Here is an 8,111-nt window from a genome sequence, read left to right as displayed (position 1 = left end):
GCTACTAAACATATAACACCGTGCTTAACATTAATATAATTCGAATGCTGATAATAGTTTTGCCTTCTTCCACGTCTCTAAAAAATTGGAGTTTTCGATATTACTTTTTCGTTAATTCAGAGATACATGAAATGCGAAGAATTTGATACAATCCCTGCAATATTCACCTCGATTCGATGATGATGTGAAGCACGGGTCAGAAATCTATTGCTCGCGGTCCGGATCCGGTCCACGATGGCATGTTAATCAACCCGCGAATCTGGTACTATAAGCTGTATTTAAATCATGCTTGACGAGGCTTCCGATTTTAACGTTGTTATCTTCCTCCGATTCACTCAACGGAATTTGAATACTACGATTGCGAAAATACGATTAAAACAAAATCTCCCCTATTTCTGTGTAAAACAACCCAAAGCAATAAAGAAAAACAAAAACCGGGAACTGATTTAACCAACTGACTGGAGACAGATATTGGGCGGGAACAGCTACAAACAGACGATATTGTCCAAGTTGGCTTTTCATTTCACTTCTGCAAAAACGAACCCTCGTTGTTTACTCTGTTTATGTACCATATGTAAGTTGCTGAAAGCTTTTAATATGCCATATTTTTATCTTATCATAATCTGCCTGTTCATTTATTTGCAGCTTACCTTTCTTGGCACGGGTAATATACCACGCCTTTTAAAGCCTAATTACACAGCAAATAAAATGATTAGAATTTTAATACAGAAAAAAAATTCCAATAAATGAAACCAGTGGTTGGTCCTCATATTTACTTATTCAAAAATACATAAACCCAGTGTATGTGATCAAGCTTGTTGCAAAGAAACATTATAAACTAAATTTTCTTTATTTATGAGAGAAGAGACTACAGTGTAATAAAATAATTCACTAACTAACTTCATAGCATTTATCTTTTAGTATTCATTGTAAGTATTGTGATACATTTGAATAATTAAAAGTTTCGTGTATACACGAATAAATAAAATGTGAACATGTATTTATTAAACATGAATACTTCAGAGTATTTATCATTTATTTTTCAATTCTCTCGGGCAACGTCGGGAAACGGAGTGTGCTTGTTGTGAACCATTTTAATCACTGAAATTCATAAAATCAATGTAAAATATGTATGATCATAGTTTTGCATTGGGAAAATGTGTTGATCGGACATGAACTTAGAAATGAAAATTATGCCCATTTAAAAACATTGCAAGCAAGGACAAGCAGAGGACACAGATCTATTTCTGATGTAATTCAGGATGAAAGAAATTGATTAGTATTACATTTTGCTGACGTTCGTTTGAATCAAAATGACTTCAAAATGTTTGCCACAGCATTTGATGTAGACAGTATCGAGATGTTTTCATATTGAATTGAAAGAAATGCAGAATGACAATCTAATAAGATTTAAATTTAATTCCAAAGATATTTGCCTAATTGATTTCTACACAAATTATAATTGTCCAAGTGAAAATTATTTCAAATTAGTGACATATACAAAAAATATGATATCTTTGTTTGGAATTGCCTATCAATTTTAACATTTCATTCAAAAGTGAAGCGAAGTAGATAGATTCGAACAAGAGTAACTGATAACCATCTTGATATCCTGGTCTCAGCAAGGACAAGCTTGAAACCAAATATTGACGTACTTTCAATTATTACAAATCACCAAATTCCTTATTAATTATTTGATTTTGGCAATAGCTCAACACCGCTATTATGTATTTGTATACACGTGATCATGCATTGTTTTCAATTTAATAACTGTTTTGACTACTATATTCATCTATTGTTAATATAGATTATTTTACGTATATTCAACACTTGTGATTTAATGCAAATATGCGGAACTGTAACCACTTGTATATTTTAATATATCTTCGAAACAAATTTGTTATATGTCAGTTGTTCATAGAATGAATACACATTTCAGTGCAATAAAATTCTCTGCAAATTATCTATCATCAGACGTATTTGACTAATTCAAGATTCATATGGATACATATCAATTCGATGCCTAGCCACATTAAATTGCAATGAAAGTAAAAAGAACAATAAAGCGAAATAAGCCAGGGAGAGACTGACATGCGAGGTAGCATAAATCGTAAGACAGTTTAGCATACGTCTATATATATATATATAATATACACATATATATATATAATGTGTGTATATAAGTATCATTAATATGTAGATTATATTACATGTATACGTTCAGAAGTGTATTTCTTTTCCATTACTTGTAATCGCACATTTAGGTATGCATGTTTGACTTTTTGTGTAGGTGGTTTGTTCATGGCACATTGTTTAATAACTGTTTCAAACATACGTGTAATAATTTCATCCATTTAATCTTGCGTGATATTGTTCAATTGTATGTGATTTGGTGTTCCTTGAGAGAAAACTAATTTTTATTTGGTGTTTCTAAGTTTTAGATTTTATTTCGTTTTTTTTTTTTCTAATTTGTAAATGTTTATTCTCATTAATATTTTAAATAGTTACGTTTGTAGAATGTGCATATTTAATTTAAAACAACATTTATAAATCATCTTCTGTCAGACCAACGACTTTCCAATATAACTCGATACGGTTGCTGACCCCTAGATAGAGGATATATTTCGTACACTTTGAATATGCGAGTTCCCAACAAACATCTGTCAACTTTTCTTTTTATAAAAGAAATCTTAGCTTTTGACGTGAAGCTCAATATTGACTCGGTTTGTATACGATTAAGGTATTTTATCCACTACTTGTTTCGAAGTTGTTCTTTCGGGATATATCACACGTGAAATTACGCCCTAAGGTATTTAATTCTTGTCTTGCTTCTTCGGTTTTCTGTTAGTTTATGACCGCGATTTATAATAATTGCCTTACCCTAATCGTTATTTCCCATTGTCTGCAGACAGCACGATGAACGATAATTGTTTTTTGAGGTAAAATATAGTTTTCTTCCTTATATACAAAGAGTCACTGGGGGCATCACTAAACGAATTTCAGTGAAAATGATAAGAACTAAATAAAAAAAATGGAGACCTATAGAGAGGTAGGTAATAAATGATAATATAACACTCATATTGAACATCTGAAAAAGATATAAAATATATACTTGGGATAAAATCAAGAGGGGTTTTGCTCAATAAAACAGGAATATATATATATATATATATATATATATATATATATATATATATATATATATATATATATATATGGAAGATCAGTCGAACATCGATACTATCAGTTTCAAAACCAAACAAAACGGATAAATATCTAATAGTTTATGTAGAGAATTTAGCCTCAGACAGATATAAACAAATGTCGATTAGAGTAAGATTGGTCCCCTTTGTTGTGAATTAGAAACAAACACTATCCATGTTAAACTGATCTTTTCTAACATAAATCTATAATACCTATAAAGCCGATATTTCTTCTCGCTCTGACATTAATATATAAACGCCTACAGTTTCTAATTAAAATAACTTTTTAATATACTCAGACATTGATATAAAAGCGACATGAAGGTGAACCAAATTTCATCTTAATTTAAAAAAGGAGCGTTAAGTAAAAATAGATAAAACTGTATATATATATATATATATATATATATATATATATATATATGTCTCTTATGATGTATGTGTAATGCTCAGCGTCTGTTCGTTTCTTTGTGCTTTCGTGTGTGCGAGCGTTTACACAGTACATCAAACGAGACACATAGTATTGTATATAAAGTTTTCTTTTACAACAATATGCAACAATATCTCTGTCTAGTATATGTTATATAGTCATGTAAGGCAGTATAACGTCTGCCTATGTAACCGTGTTCGTGTAAACGAGTTCCTTGATGAAAATATATTATAAAACGGAACACAATAATAATCTGTTGCATATCTCTATGTATCTATACGATCTATACGTGCTTAAAAATGATTTGTAACATAGATGCATATATATATGTGTGTGTGTGTATGTGTGTGTGTATGTATGCGCGTTTGCGTATGGCAAAGTATGTTATATATATATCAAGTCGCAAACGAAATCCAAGTCATATAATGTTCATTAAAAACTGCGTGTGTGTGTGTGTGAATATTTACATATACTAATACAGTGGATCAAACGGGAAACACAATCTATTATTCTTTTAGACAACAAAACGAATAAACACTTTTTCCTGTGGCACACCAAAGATCATCAATAATAACGTTTTTCCTCGCTCTGTTACTGGTTGGCATGTTACAAGGAATACGTCTATATTTGAAAGAACTCATACCGCCCAAATTAGAGTTGCAAAAACTTAATTCCATTGTTATCACTTCCCTTGTCGTTATACATATTTCGTTAGTCTTACTTGATCTACCAGTTGGCCGGTCAGTCCTTGACTAAAGAACCAACTATGTCTTGTCCTTTTTGTGAATATATGACAAATCATTATTTTGTCCGTTTTCTGACATCACATAACGAGGTTTACCGACACCACATAAACTGGAGTTTATTATTCTAACCTAAAATTACAACCGCTTTGTTTCTTTTCTTTTGATCTAAATTTTAACCGTTAAGTTTTATTTTTCCCAGCTGTTTTTCTCTAGCGCAATTTTATTTTAATGAAAAATCCATTTTAATACATTAATTTTGCTATTAAAACATTCCGATTAAATAACAACACTTACGATAGCCATTATTTATTTAGACTGGAAAGCATCATTTATAGTCCCCTAACAGTTTTTAGTCGCGTACAATCGACTCTATAAGTCACTCCGTCGGTCGGTCTGTCCGTAACACTTTTGTGCTTAGGCTTTTTGGTTAAGATCAAAAGTCTGTTGTTAATAGATGCTGTTCTCAGCTTTTCTTGGCCTTTTCGCCAAGATCAAAGTGTAGTGTTTACGGCCATATCACGTTGAAAACACCGGTTCTCGTCCGATCACCGAAGTTAAGCAACGTAGAGCCTGGTTAGTACTTAGATGGGTGACCGCTTGGGAATACCAGGTGCTGTAAGCATTTCTCTTTTCGCCGATGACGTCACCGTGTTCGTGTCTTGCCTCACGGACGTTCAAGCGGTGGTCGAGGCGCTCGCTCGATACGAAGAAGTAACAGGGGCCATCTTCAACCGTAGCAAGTCTGTTGGCCTGCGGTTGGGGGCCTGGACCGGGGTAAACTCGCTTCCAGGTATTTTCAGCTGGACCGATGGACCGGTCCGCATTCTCGGTGTCTGGTTTGGACCGGGACTTCAGCTGGAAAAGAATTGGTCGGAAGTACAGTCTAAGGTCAAATCGTCAGTAAAGACTTGGATTGGAAGGAAATTGTCCTTGAAGGGTCGGGCGGAGGCGTGTGCTACATACGTCTTTCCGCTCATCCTTTACCGTTTGTCTGTACTTCCTCTCCCTGCAGAACGACTAACCCGCTTACAAGGGCGCCTCGATTCACTTTTGTGGAACGAGGGTAAGCATTATGTCTGCAGAGAGGTCTGTGTTCAAAGTCCGAGCGAGGGAGGCCTGGGTCAGCCCAGTCTCTTGTGTCATAGAAACGCCGAGAGATTGGCTTCCTGGGTCGTTCGCTTGAAGGAGACGCTCCTTGGGTCCCTGTGGTTGAGAACTCGTTTCCCAATCTCAAACCCAACCCTTCGGTAGAAGGTCGTCGTAGACCGAAGGGGGGGTCCAAGTTCTTCTCCGAATGCCGAACCGCTCTTAGAGCTTTGCCGGGGACCAATGTCCTCGATCAGCCAAGGAAGAAACTGTATCGGGATTTAGTGGAGGGGACCGCGAAGGATCCACTTTGTAGGCGGATGGGATGGTCGATGGAGGTTGTCCGTTCTCAATGGTGTTGGGCGCCGGGACGGGAGGTTCTGAATAACTCTGAATTCTCCCTGACTTGGCGACTGGTCCGAAATGCGCTGCCCCTCTTCGACGTACTTTTCCGGTATAAATAACATACCAGTCGCTTCTGTCCGTGCTGTGACGAACGCGAGCCCGAAACAATCGAGCACGCGTTTTTTAGTTGCAGCCGGATACAGCCCCTATTAAAGTACGTCGAGGGGGTGACAGCTCGCATCGATGCCGAGTGTCTGCTCGATTTCGACGTAGGAACTTTTGTGTACAACATGGAGCCGCCGTTCCCCAGGGAGGAAAGTTTGGTTTTCCTGGCGATCCTAGCAGTAGCGCGCATGACCATTTGGATCACGCGCCTGAAGTTGGTCCACGAAGGGACATCTGTTCCTGATCGGGATCTGATCGTTTACTTTAAACATTTGCTTAAAGTAAGGATCAGATGCGATTGGAGGAGGTTGCCTAGAGTGGAATTTGACAAGAGGTGGGTGCACAGCACTAGTTTGTGCATCCGTCGAGGAGCCAAGTTTCAATACGTGTTCCCTCCTTAGGCATGGCATGGGCGGTGCTGGGTCCTACGGAACCCATCCCGCCTAGGTTAGCATTATAAGTTCAGTAAAGTAACTCTTGACTGGTGGTACAAATGAGATCCTGTTCCTGATTTTATTTTTTGGTATTAGAGAACCTCTGAGTCTGCCCAACCCCTCTGCTCCTCATCTTTATTTTCTGATGCCCCCGGTCATCCCCCTACTCAGAGGGCACCTTCCTACCCCCTCCATCCGTTGCTTTATTTTCTCCCACCTCCATTAAGGCGACTTCCCCAAACCCCATTAGGGATGCTCTGCTTGTTTTCGGTTCCCCGGAAAACAGTGGGGGATCTAGCCACATAGAATAGTACACGGGGGTCTTACTAACAACACATTAGTATTTTTTTTTTTTTTCCTTATTTTTGAAATGAACATTTTCATTAGTTTTTCCCACTCCACGAACATTTTATGCCAATTAATTCAAGAACTCTTTCTAATGAAATCGAACTTTATTTTCTCACACATACACACACACACAAAAAATGCACACACAACATACAGAAATGAATATACAAATTGTACATAGTTAAATTTTACATTGAACGCTGGGGTTATTAGTTAGATTAGGATCCACAGAGTGATTGAGGTATTTTGGTAAATGTTGCCAGTCAAGAGTAAGACTTCAAAGTCTCATCTGTTACGTAGTCAAAAAGACCCTGTACCCTCCCCCTCCCAACTTCTTGTAGGGCCTTGTGCCTAATTTTGTTGAATTGAATTTTTTGTACGTTTTTTATGTTCAATTTTTTCTTTCTCAATAAAATATATAAACAAGATCAAAGTGTAGTATCTGACCGGCAAATATTGCAAGCAGAGACCATATGTGTGGGAAGCCCCATATATAAGACCTTGGTCAATGTGGACAACGCTTCATACCAATTGGACACTATCCAACTCCTCTACTACCGGGGAGTTGATCCCCATTTCCCCTTCACTCTTCACATTAAAACTCGGCCTTATGCCTAATTTGGTCGGTGCGGGAGCAAATAAATACCCTTTTTTTGGCCTTTTGGCCAAGATCAAAGTGTATTATCTGTTCTTACTACATGCTGTACTTATTGTGATATAAAGGGGGGATCACTTTTCTGTATTAATTGAATGTAAAATGATAAACCACTTTACAAGCAGCTAGTCTTAAAGCCATTCAAGTCATTCTCCAGATCATTCAAGTTGTTTTTGAAGGATTGCAGTTATCTTTTAAGCATTCAAGTCATTCTTAAGGTCATCTAATTCATCCTTAAGTTCATTAAAGTCATTCTAAGTCATTTAATTTTTATTTATTTAAGTCATTTCAGCCCATCTTTCGGTCATGTTAGTTTATCTTTAAGAATTTCATGTCAATCCCACCTTCACGCATTCATTCATTACACGAGAGCACGCGACTAATGGCTATTGGCCATGTTATTCTCTGGGTGTGGGTTCGACGTCGTACGATTAATATCGGCTGCATCTCCAGACCTCGTTTGGCCATAGTTAATCAGAGGTGTCTTTTACACAACACGACGACGTATCCTCTGCTGTTCCATCTGGCCTCTCCCTTTCATCGGTGTTAGTAAATCTTAGATTCTTTGTATTCCAAAGTCATTGATTGATTTTAAAGAACAAAACAAGCATACTTAGACTATCTCCGATGAGCAGCCTCTAACTACACAAGGTACTTGCTCTATTGCGCTAGTTCACAAGGAATGTTAAGCTCTGAAAT

At 36.9% G+C, this 8,111-nt stretch overlaps 1 non-coding gene and 1 pseudogene across 1 annotated transcript; both read left to right on the top strand.

Moving 5' to 3' along the window:
- Positions 1-4,882: 4,882 nt before the first annotated feature.
- LOC145277110 (5S ribosomal RNA) lies at positions 4,883-5,001 on the top strand. The gene has a single exon (XR_013868114.1). It is a non-coding gene; the product is annotated as a 5S ribosomal RNA (ribosomal RNA).
- Positions 5,002-7,401: 2,400 nt separating this feature from the next.
- Positions 7,402-7,624, top strand: LOC145277279 (U2 spliceosomal RNA; annotated as a pseudogene).
- The last annotated feature ends 487 nt before the right edge of the window (positions 7,625-8,111 follow it).

Source organism: Euprymna scolopes, chromosome 5, assembly GCF_053919585.1.
Source record: "Euprymna scolopes isolate OS-2025 chromosome 5, ASM5391958v1, whole genome shotgun sequence".
NCBI lineage: Eukaryota > Metazoa > Mollusca > Cephalopoda > Sepiida > Sepiolidae > Euprymna > Euprymna scolopes.
This window is presented reverse-complemented; position numbering and strand designations above follow the sequence as displayed.